The sequence below is a fragment of the Centropristis striata genome, chromosome 21 (genome assembly GCF_030273125.1).
Source record: "Centropristis striata isolate RG_2023a ecotype Rhode Island chromosome 21, C.striata_1.0, whole genome shotgun sequence".
Lineage (NCBI taxonomy): Eukaryota > Metazoa > Chordata > Actinopteri > Perciformes > Serranidae > Centropristis > Centropristis striata.
Window position 1 is genome coordinate 28,374,694 of NC_081537.1, and position 11,821 is coordinate 28,386,514.

The following is an 11,821-nucleotide window of genomic DNA, read 5'->3' on the forward strand; positions in this document are numbered from 1 at the left end:
ACCCTTTAATACTGATGCAGCTATTTGTTTCAGGGCTGCCAACTTTTACACTTTTACTTTGTAGAGCGATTCAGTATCAATGTGTTTTACTAGTAGGCCTTATATGACATTGCACATTGTAGGGGTCAGGGTCATTGTAAGGGACCCATTGAAATAACTGTCAATTTGCATTATTTACCTTTGATTTAGAATTGGCTTTAATCGGGTTCATTCATGGTTTGGCATCAATGTGGGCTTTTATTATGAAGGCAGATTAATTTTGTTGTTGCCCCACTCATACAAAATAATCCCACAAGCTTTACATAAAAAATTACACAATGTTGCCAATACACTGAAAATAAGGCTCAGTTAAACAAAAACTGCAGCTCTACAAAGAGGTATGGACCAGAAAGCAGTTTGTCTTATTTGGATGTTCACTGTGTGTTTATGGATGATGGCCAGTGTCACAGTTTGCCAGCTAACACAGAACTAACAGGACATGAGAGAATGTGCCAGAAAATGCTAACTCATTCATGTGCAAGGTTGTTTGATGCAAAACTGTTGCACCTATCCCGAACAAAGCAGTGTTTGAGGTTTATTTATGATGAGAAATTTGGTAATTGTTTTGCATATGATGTACAAAAGTGAAGCCAAAATATCCCAGAAATGGCTGCTGCCATCTTGTGCTGATGACACTATTTGGAGCCAGAATATGTAGTGGAGCTGCAGTATTAAGTTTCTGCCCGCACAACCCAACCAGCACAATGCAAGCTGTCAATCATGACAATAAACCCCCATGTTATAGCATCAAATAACTACAAACCCAATTACAAAAAAGTTGGGACATTGTCTAAAACATAAATTAAATCAGATATGATAATTTGCTAATCCTATGTGACATATATTCAATTCCAATGCTCCAGTTTCTCTTCTGCTGCCCCCATTCTGTCCTCTCTCTCAACATCTTCAGCATATGATAACCTCTTTTCTACTCTGATCTTCTTCACTTTCATTCCCTTATCTCTCCTTGGACATTGTGCTGACCCCACATAGTGAATTCCCCCCAAAGTGAAAACATTTATCTTATGTTGGTCTTCTTTGCACTCCTCCACACAGCAGCTTTCCTTCCCACATCTTCAGACTCCTCTGCACACACCAGCATCAGGGAGCTCTCTCAAATGCCCTCACCTTGTAACATTTTCAAAATACACCCCAAACCCCCCAAAATATGACCCATGTGTCTTTTGTACAGCAACTTGTTATGACCGATATTTACATTTATAGTTATCTTTGCCCTCTAGTAGCCATAGTGGCTATGAATGTGGGAAACAAGGAAACCAAGCATAAATCACAAAAAGTAGCTCTCAGGGTGGAGATTTGGCAGAGAAAAATGAACCATGGGAGACAACAATTTTGGCTATTTCAAAAGAGTCAATCCATTTTTTTGGTGGTAAAAGTTTGTCCTTGGTGATGCGAGAGGCAGCGAACAATGGCAGAAAGCCCCAAAGGTTCTGAAAGACTATTAGTCAGGCAAAGGTAAGGCTTATGTAATTCGCCTGTATACAGAACTGACTTCACTATAAAGTTCTACATGGAGACTGTCATGAAATATGGTATAGACATATTTGGTGAGGTACCGGAAGTAATCAAGTCGCCATTTCTGTGGTGGCATCTCCCTACAAGCTGTGCTGTAAAATGTATAAATTGACCTTTAATTGTATGAAACGTTACTCATGACAACGATGTCTAGGAGTTAGAACACTAGCTACTTAACCCTGCTTAGCTAATTCACTATTAGTTAACTATTAGTGAACAACAGAATAAAGTAACTCAATCAACTGTGCCGTTAAAAAAAAAGGTTGATTGATTAAACCTTCAAAAGGCTATATATATATAGAACCCCAGGGGTTCTTTTAAGTGAACCCTCTGAAATGGTTCTATATAGAACTGTTTAGGTTGCCAAATATGTACCAAGCTATGGAACCCTTAAATGTTCTGTAAAGAACCCTTTATTTTAAGAGAGCGCTTTACATCAGAAAATCCTTACAGAGTACAGTTATATTGACAACATGACTTAGCATTTTGAGGGATAAACTAAGGATTTTGACCAAGTATAAGCGTCTTTGGGTTATTGAAAAGCGCTATATAAATTCAATGAATGATAAAGTAAGTGTATGCTGCTCTTTGTTCAAATTATTTTGAGAAATGCAATTACAAGGATGATTCAAGAAATGTATCATGGCACCTGAGAAAAACTGTAATTTTTAATGGTCCATCCTATCTGTCCTCAGAATCAGCTGCTGTCAGTCCTTCTGTGCGCTGAGTGTTTTTTTTTTCTCTTTACCTCCACAAGTCAATGATTTGTTACTGCTCTGTGTGCACAAGAGGACAACACAGCACTGGTAGCACACTTGGGCACAGGATGTAATCAGAAATAATGCATTACAATTAGAGCTATGCCCATCATGATGCACTGAGAGAACTTGTAGAGAGGTTTGGTTTTTTAAGGAAATCTACAGTCCAAAGACATGCAGCTTAGGTGATTCTAAATTTTGGGGTGTGACTGAGAACCTGAATGGCGACTTGTCCAGGTCCTCTCACCCAATATCAGCTGTGACCCAAGAGGTTTAGGATAATGGAACGATAGATGGATTATTAATGTCTGGGATTGGATAACCCCATCTATCATGCCCCAAAACTCATGGTGGATGAATTTAAATATTCCATCTTATTTTGGGGGCTCTACTGTTGAAAAGATTATGTGTGTAACTTCCGATGACTTGATGGAAGTAGCCAAGGAGGTCTACCTGCAGGTGCATAAAACTGCAGGACACACCCACGACATGACATGCCTGGTTGCAGTTATATTAGGTGGAGGTGCTGACATGATTTAGTAACAAACAAGTTAGGTTAGGTTAAGGTTCAAGGCAAGGCATGTTTATTTATACAGTACATTTTCAGCAAGAAGACAAAGTGCTTTACATTGAAGGGCATTAAAAAAACAATCAAGGGCAGTATTAAAAAGCCAAGAGAATGGAAATAAGAACAGGCAAAAAAAGAAAAAGAAATAAATAGGCATAAAACAAGAATAAGAGGCAGGTTCTCCTTCAAGGTTTCTGTCACCCTATGTTATATCTTCCTCCTGTTTTGATTCCTCTCGTCCTTGGCAGCAGGAAGGAATGCTTGTCCCAGGAAGTAAAATAGGTTAGAGGTGAACAACTTCACTCCTGACTTGTAAAGGCAAAGTCCATCTGCCTTCAAAAGATGTCTGTGGTCCCAGATAAAGATGAAATCATCAATAAAATACACTGAGTGGACAGTAAATGCAGTTGAAAGCCTGGTGTTCAGTGTCAAAAATCTCTCTACGCCTTTTCTGACTAGCATTGAGAGAACTGACTTTATTCAACAGATCGTCCTGTTTCAGCACCTCACATTGTTGTTTCACATATTTTAACCCTATGATATTTTTTCACAGTTCTGTGTGCATATACGAAATGCAGGATTCTTTCTTTTTAGTACTTTGGTGTTTTTACAGCACATCCTTTTTACAACTGACTATAGCAGAGTCAACCATAATCAGAGTTCAAGGGTCAATCATTAGCTTTCCCTGTCGGCTTTTACTTTCTGTGTTACTTTCTATACCATGCTGTGTGGAGATGTGAAGTTCTTCATGTCACCAGAAGGAGTCCAGCGTTCCCCAACAGTGGATCAAATCTGTTCTACCATTTGCAGCTTACAAATTTCAGGGCCATCTAGCAAGCCACCAAAAAAAGAACCACCTAACAAATCATCATCCCTTTAACAACATTAACAATATTTTCACTTCTAACCTTAACATCAACAGCCATCAGAACATGGGAGTCGCTGGTCTATCACTGCATCGATCATTTCATTTCCTAGTGTTATTGTGTGACTTTGGTGATATAAACATCAACTTTATTTATATAGCCCTTTAAGACAGCGTTAGCTGATACAAAGTGCTGTACATGGCAGGACAGACCAACAATAAAAACAATAAAAACAAAGAACAAGCAAAAACAACTAAAACAAAGCGAGTCTCATGCTGGGTAAAACAAAAAACAGTAAATAAAAGTGGGTTTTAAAATTAATCTCAATTTAAAAATTAATCTTAAACGTGATGAACAAGCAAAACCAACAAACCAACTACTGATTGATGCGGTGTCAGATCAGTAACTCCTGTTCTGTAAGTTAAATTAATGTTTATGTCAACAGAGTCTGGTTGCTTTGTAGAAATAATTTACCAATTACAAAAGGCTGTGTGACAGCAAGGAGTTATTCATAATATAGCATATACTTCAACAATTTTTTTTAAGGTAAGCCTTTTTTTAGGTGGCTAAAATATGTGTAGTACCGTGTAATCACAATTAGGAAAGTAATAAAAGCTCATGAGGATGATTCCCATCAGGACTCTTTTCTGCAGGGCAGTTTAGAACATGTGCTTCTTATTGAACTAGACAAGTCACTTAGAGAATAAATGTATTTGAATACCAGAACACAGTTTTTACTTTTAGTCTTCTGGCTACTTATTATTCTGCAGTACAACTATCAATCTATTTACCTGTTGGTGGGCATCTTTAGGGGTTTTGTTTGCCACATCTTTTAGAAGTTTGATGTTTGTGCCATACACAGAAAAGGCAAGGGGGTGCTGTCATGGCAGATCAACATAATGTCGACATTACAACTGAGGGAAAAAATAGGACTATAACACTTTAGATTAGGGAACACATATTCAACATTAATTAGTTGCTTATTAGCATGCAAATAAGTACCATACTCTCCAGCAAGCCTTCGACAAACTACAACATTCTCTCCTCAATCTAAAATTAGTTCTCAGTTCAGACAAAACCAAATACATGATATTCTCAAGAGCCAGACATATTGCAGAAGATGGTCTGCATATCACCACTTTAACAGGTCACAGCATTGAAAGGGTTTCACAACACAAATATCTGGGCGTTTGGTTGGATCAAAAACTCACATTCAAATTTCAGATTGACATACAAGTAAATGAAAACAAAAAATTGGATACTTATACAGAAACAAAACAAACTTCCCTCTGTTCTGTAGGAAACGGATCATTCAGGCTGTCTCTTTTATCAGTTCTGGATTATGCTTATGTTATCTATAGACATGCTTCTGCCTCCACTCTCACCTCAATTGACTCTGTTTATCACTCTGCACTCAGATTCATCACTGGTGACAGTAACTCCACCCATCATTGACTCCTAAACAACAAGGTGGGATGGGCACCTTTATCCGTGAGACGAGGCATGCAATGGTTCCTGCACACATGCACTGGCAGTCCGTGGCCTAGAGGTTAGGAATTGGGCTTGTAACTGGAGAGTTGGAGGTTCGAATCCCAGTACTGACAGGCCTAGGACTGAAGTGCCCTTGAGCAAGGCACCTAACCCCCCCTGCACAGCTCCCCGGGCGCAGTAATGTGCTGCCCACTGCTCATTGCATGGTGTGTTCACTTGTGTGTGTAAAAAAAAGGATGGGTTAAATGCAGAGGTTGAATTTCCCGTTGTGGGATTAATAAAGTAATCTTCTTCTTCTTCATTTGTAAAGTCTTGATAGGTGACATGCCACCATACCTCAGCACTTTATTAAACTGGTCACACAGTAATTATCCAACACGCTCTCGTGATTAATGCTTAATGCTAAATGTTCCCCGGACTAATACTGAATTTGGAAAAACTGGTTTCAGTTTTTCTGCTGCATTTACCTGGAACATCTTACGACATTCACTCAAACTCAACACAGTTATTACTATGGGCCAGTTTAAATCTATGATAACCAATAACTCTGCCTTTCACTGTAACTGTTTTTAATGTTTTTGCATGTGTTTGTGTTTGTTTCATGTTTTCTCTGTACTCTCGACATCATTGCAAATGAGGGGTTGCCCTCAATGATAATAAATAAAGAATGAATGAAAATGAAAAATATTGGCTCTTAATTAGTCATTATCAAGTAGTTATTAATGTCTTATTCTGCATGGCCTTATTATACAACCAGTAAGCCATTAACCAAGAGTTTTCCCCCAATAACCTGAGAATTATTGCTAAAGGTTTAGGGCAAAAAACTTGTGACTGGTAAGGCATTATAAAAGACAGTTCAAACAGTAAATAAATGCACGTAAGGTCTAAAATGGTTTACTTTTGTTTTCACATGGGTGAAAGTCTGCCACTTGTTCCACCCATCCACGACCCCATCCTCCAATCGAACGCAGGAATCCGCCCCTATGAACTTCACTTGGCTGTCAATCACTACTTCGTCAGCAAGAGGGCAGCGGGTGCATTACAGCGGACGTTGAAATATGGAGACATAGTTCGTTTTTTGCTGCCTGTACACACAAAGCCTGATGTTTTTGACAGGAGAACAGGCTGCTGCAACAGGCCAACATTATTCCTGGTTAAATTAGGACACCTGTCAGTTGTGCCTTTTCCCACTGTCGTCCTAACTTTTGCATGTACAGCATGTATTTAAATCCTTACCGGTTGTTGGCCCTTTCATAGAAGTCAGTTTCTCTACATTTTAAACATCTTGGGTTATTCCTTTTATGAAGATCAGTTACTGTAACTGCTGTAACATGCACATCACAGTTCTCATCCAGTGCCAAGGAGAAGAAGTTGAATATGTCCGTCTTGCCTTTCAGCTCTAGTTCCAGATGTTCCACTACCTGCCTTGTAACAGTTAACTTAAGAGGGACAGATGTTGAGTTTTGCCACAACTTCAGAAAATGGCTTGTTCCTTTTTGGCAACTTTGTGAAACAAATGTTTTTTAATTTGACTTTCTTCATTGCATGAAGCTTTGTAAAAGTCCTTGTTATTTTCTAGCTGTCCTAACCTTCTCCTCTTCTGATAGATTTCTGTATTTCTACGCATGTTTTGTCTAGAAGTTGCAGTGTTTAAAAAAGGCACATGTTCATTGCAAACTAAGCACACAAATTTACTCGGTGAAAAAAAGTGTCCATGACACTTTGCATCAGCTTTAAGCTTCATAGCACTTATTTGTTGCAGGTGACTCCGAATTGTATGCAACTTCATCGACTATGTGAACAAAATAACATTCCTGACTTGCAGAATCTGCCGTTCCTCAGCAAATCTGACTTCAAACATCACTCGTGTCATTGTCAAATGTGACAGGATGTCCACTCACAACACAAGCATTTGAAAATAAAATGGACTTGGGTATGTTTGTATTGCACTTAGCAGGCCAGACATAACCCACATACTGTATATAAACCCCTTCTGTCCCAGAGGTCACTAGTCCAATCTCTCAGTCACCCAGTTGACACATTTTTTTCTTTTTATATTAGCTCAGATATATTTGCACTCATTTATTATTATGTGTACTTAAGTTTGGAAGTGACGCCTATATCCTTATTTACTTAAGTTGTGTCAAGTATTATGTCTTTATATACTACTTTACTACTATATCACTATTTTATATTTTTCACTTTTTATGTTTTACCTATACCCATTTAAAGACTTTTGCATATATGACTATAGTCTTAGTATACTCACTTTCTCATATATTTAGGAATTAATGCTTTCCATCATAACATGATCCTTTACCTTATTCTCCATGTATAATCATTGTGTTTTACCTTATTTTACATATACAGTCATGATTTAAACATTGTATTTAGTAAGCTACACTAGAGTGAGCCTGTGATATTGTGTGAGTTATCATCTGGCTTTAACAGGGAGTGGCAACAGGAAATGGGTGAAGAGGAAGTGTAGATGGGGGAGGGACTTTATTGAATGTTCTCTGTTAAGAAGTCTATACATGCTCAGATAAAAGCTTCTTGCACTTTTCTTTTTTCCAACTTAGTTGCATCTTGCTTTGTTTCTTTTTCTTTAACTTTGTTCATCTTTTGACCTTTTTTATACTTTCTGTCATTCATAGCTAAGAAGATTTTGTTATTCCGTTAACCCTCTGATCAATAAAAGAGTGTAAAACTTAACATAATGAGATTTTTTATTTTTTATTCGGGGATTTCTTCATGAACCCAGGCTTGATCCTTCACACCACCTTCAGGTAAGGCCTCTTCTATATATGGTGTGCCCCTGACAGACTCCAACTTCTACTGTCAATATCACCATAGACCATGTTTGGGCACCGACTCTGGCCGCGACTGCTGCTAGCCACCCATTACCACCACCATCCCCACCAGGGATCACGGTTGGGCCCGGATTGTTGCCCTGGTCGCTGTGGTGGTTCTGCTGGACTCTATACTATCACTACTACTACTACTACTATCCTCACCATGGATCCTGGTCTGGATCTGGACTGTTGCTGTGCCTGATACGGTCCTGCTACAGACACACATTTTATTTTTACTGCTACTATAACTATTACCATTACTCCTATTACTTCTATCATTACTATTACTACAGCTATCATTTGACTTTATCTACCAGCAACACATTTACCTTCATTTTTCTTGTTCTTCTCTCTCTCTCTCTCTCTCTCTCTCTCTCTCTCTCTCTCTCTCTCTCTCTCTCTCTCTCTCAATCTCTCTCTCTTTCAATCTCTCTCTCTCTCTCTTTTTCAATGTCTCTCTCTCTCTCTCTTTCAATCTCTCTCTCTCAATTCAATTCAATTCAATTCAATTCAATTGGCTTTATTGGCATGAGGTAACAATGTATATATTGCCAAAGCAAGCATCAGAAAAAAAGATAAGATAAGGAAAGCAATATTTACAATAAATTATTATAATTCTATTATTAATTTTAAAAGAAAAGAAAAACTAATAACAATAAAAGAAAGCAATATTTACAATCATTGAACAATATTTACAATCAATATATAATTCATACAATCTAACTTTCTCTCTCTCTTTCCCATCTCCTCTGTTGCTCTCCCTGATGTTTCTTCTTTTTTTTCCCCTGTTAAAGGGTTTTTTGAGGAGTTTTTCCTTGTCTGCTGTGAGGGTCAAAAGACAGGGGGTGTCGTACCCTGTAAAGATTGTAAAGCCCTTTGCAAATCTGTGATTTGTGATTCTGTGTTAAGATTAATCCTAAATAAGCCTGGATCTGAAAGGATGGACCTCTAGACGTTCCTTTTGGTTTAGTAAGGAACAAGGTATAGTAACTGTTGTGGCAATTTTGTGGATTGAGTTTTGTGGACTAAATGGGCTTGACCAGAAAACCATTGTATGATAACCAATAAAGAAAAAAAAGGAACATTCTAAAAAAAATTTAAATTAATAAACAATTAATTTACAAAACAGATGATGAACAGCCTGAGTTGTCTTAAGTGCATGTCTCGACATGTGTCAATATTCAGTTAATCTACTCACAGTTATTACATGTGCATGATAATGACATAAAAGCCGATTTTGTCCAAATTGTTCAAGTGCTTTCCAATAAAAGCAGGGTCCTGCAGCCATTCTGCATCCAGTAACTCTGCTATTTGTTTCCCCTTTTGCTCCATAAACTGTCCAATTTCCTCTCATAAATCAAAGAAACGCATGAGCATTTCTGCTCAGCTTAACCCCACTTTACTTTGGTGTGGGTGGGTAATGTATCTTTCAGAAAGACTGCTGTCAAAATGATGATGATTCAGATCTCTGGCTCAGATGAAATATGGCCAGTTGAGCTATGCCTGTAATGTCTGGGCAACATCAATTGCAACCCAAAAAAAATGAACAAATTTCTGAACTTTGTCCTTAATTTGGTGACAAGATCTGAAATCCTCTCTGCTACAGAGTTTTTAGTCAGGCTGATGTTGGCCAAAGCCTGTTGCTTGTCTGGACACACAACCTCTGCTGCCTTCAGCATGCATGTCTTCACAAACTCATCGTCAGAGTATGGTTTTGATGCTGATATTTTGTTACACCCCATAAGCATCTGGAAAACATTTTTAACTTTATTTATAACACCATTTGCTTTAATCTTGAAACACAGCATGTGCTCTACCCCAAAGACATAACACCATATGACCCTGTGGCTTCTCCTCTTTCTATCTTCCTTGCGTAGGATCAGAGGCCTCAATGTCTGCAACAAAATGCTGCAGATGTTATCTTGGTCTGTTGTGGCCAACGCTATCTTTTATGCTGCCATAACATCCCCCTTCATCCAGGGACTGAAAACCTTTTCCTCCCCGTGGTCCAAAGCTCCTTTGCTAGCGGTATAAACACCAACACTCCCCCAATGCACCATGCAGTCCTGGCAACACTGGTAACTGAGGTAGCTTACCCTAGCTACAGTAAGCAGCAGTTAGCAGTAAGTGTGGTACTTTAGCAAGAAGAAAAACTTACTGTGAAGCAGGAAACTCTGTTAATCACCAAGAGTCAAGGCAGGGCGGCCAGAGAACATCAGAGGGAAAAGTAAAAAACATTTTCTCTATAAAATATGATCCCGTTTCACCAATAAAGTGACATAGGCTTTAGTGTTGCCATAAAGCCAGTTCTCACAGCAGCTTTTTCCCCACCAAAAGTTATATAGTGCAAGAATTTGGGGCACAGAGTGAAAATGACAAAGGCCCCATTCTCCCTGTTACAAGTCAGTGCAGCAGCAAAATGACTTTGAAGCTGCAACTTGTAGGTAAAATAGTGGAGTTACTTTAAAGGGGCTGAAACTTCAGAACACATCTTTACACAGTGAAGTAAGCTTCTCTGTTCTTTGACAACAACAAGATATTGTTGTCATAGCCGGTCTCGTCTCACATGAATGCTCATTCATGAGTCCCTGTGTGTTAATGGCTGCCACTCTGCAAAGCTCTCATAGGGCGGTTAACAACTCCTTCCTGACCCATGGCATTGTTATGGGAGCATAATAGCCACCCACTGCCCCTTGGCTACACTGATTGCTCTGTGCCCACTGTTGCCGTTAATAGGACTGTTTGCACTGGCGTTAGCACAATTAGCCACCAACTCAGCCTCAGCCACACTGAGAGCCATGTGCAGACACAGCTAACCTGATGCTCCAAGATGGTTTGTTACATAGAACCAATCAGAAAAGTCTCAGACACTTTCAAAAATACCTGGCAGGTGATTGGATGAACCATTTGTCCATCTCCGTCACACTGAGCTGAAACCACCCGGGAGAGCAGGAAAAGCCTCCAGTGCTGTCCTCTGCTCTTCTTTTAATGAAGAAATACTCTCCAGTTCTAAGATTAAGAGTCCCTGATTAGTCCCACAATGGGGAAATTAGGTGCCTTGCTCAAGGGCACTTCAGTCCGACGACCCTCCGGTTTCAAGCCTGTTTCCTAACCTCTAGACCACGGACTGCCCTGTTCTGTTATAACTGATTCTGTTGCAGCATCTATGCAAATCTCTTTAGGAGCTGCCGTTAGTAATGAGTACAAATTTCTATGCACATTCTGCTGATTTACGCAAGAAAAGCTTGATGGAAACTCCGAAATTCATTAAAAATGTGCAGAAAAGTTTTTACACTCACTTGAGGTGATTTTTGTTGTTATTTGAAAAATAGTTAATGCGCTAAAAGGGAGATGGAAATGTTTTTCTGACAAACATTTCACTCACATGACTGATCAGCTGTTTCCACTCTGACATGAAAGAACTATTAGAATTATTTGAAGTTCTCTCCATTTTCTCCTGTTGGTGGCCAAAGTTGTCTGATTAGCAACCTACTTGCTGTTGCTCTCTTGTACAATCTCTTCTTCTTCTACTGTTTACTGACGGATTAGCCTACAGCAACACATTACACTGCCATCTTCTGATGAAATTACGTTCATGCAGCTTTGCTTATCCACTCTCAACCAGTTGATGTAAGCGTCCCTGATTTGCATTTTCTTTAATGCGTCATTTCAGAATTCTTTTCTACTTCAATTGAACATGGCTATTGCTTT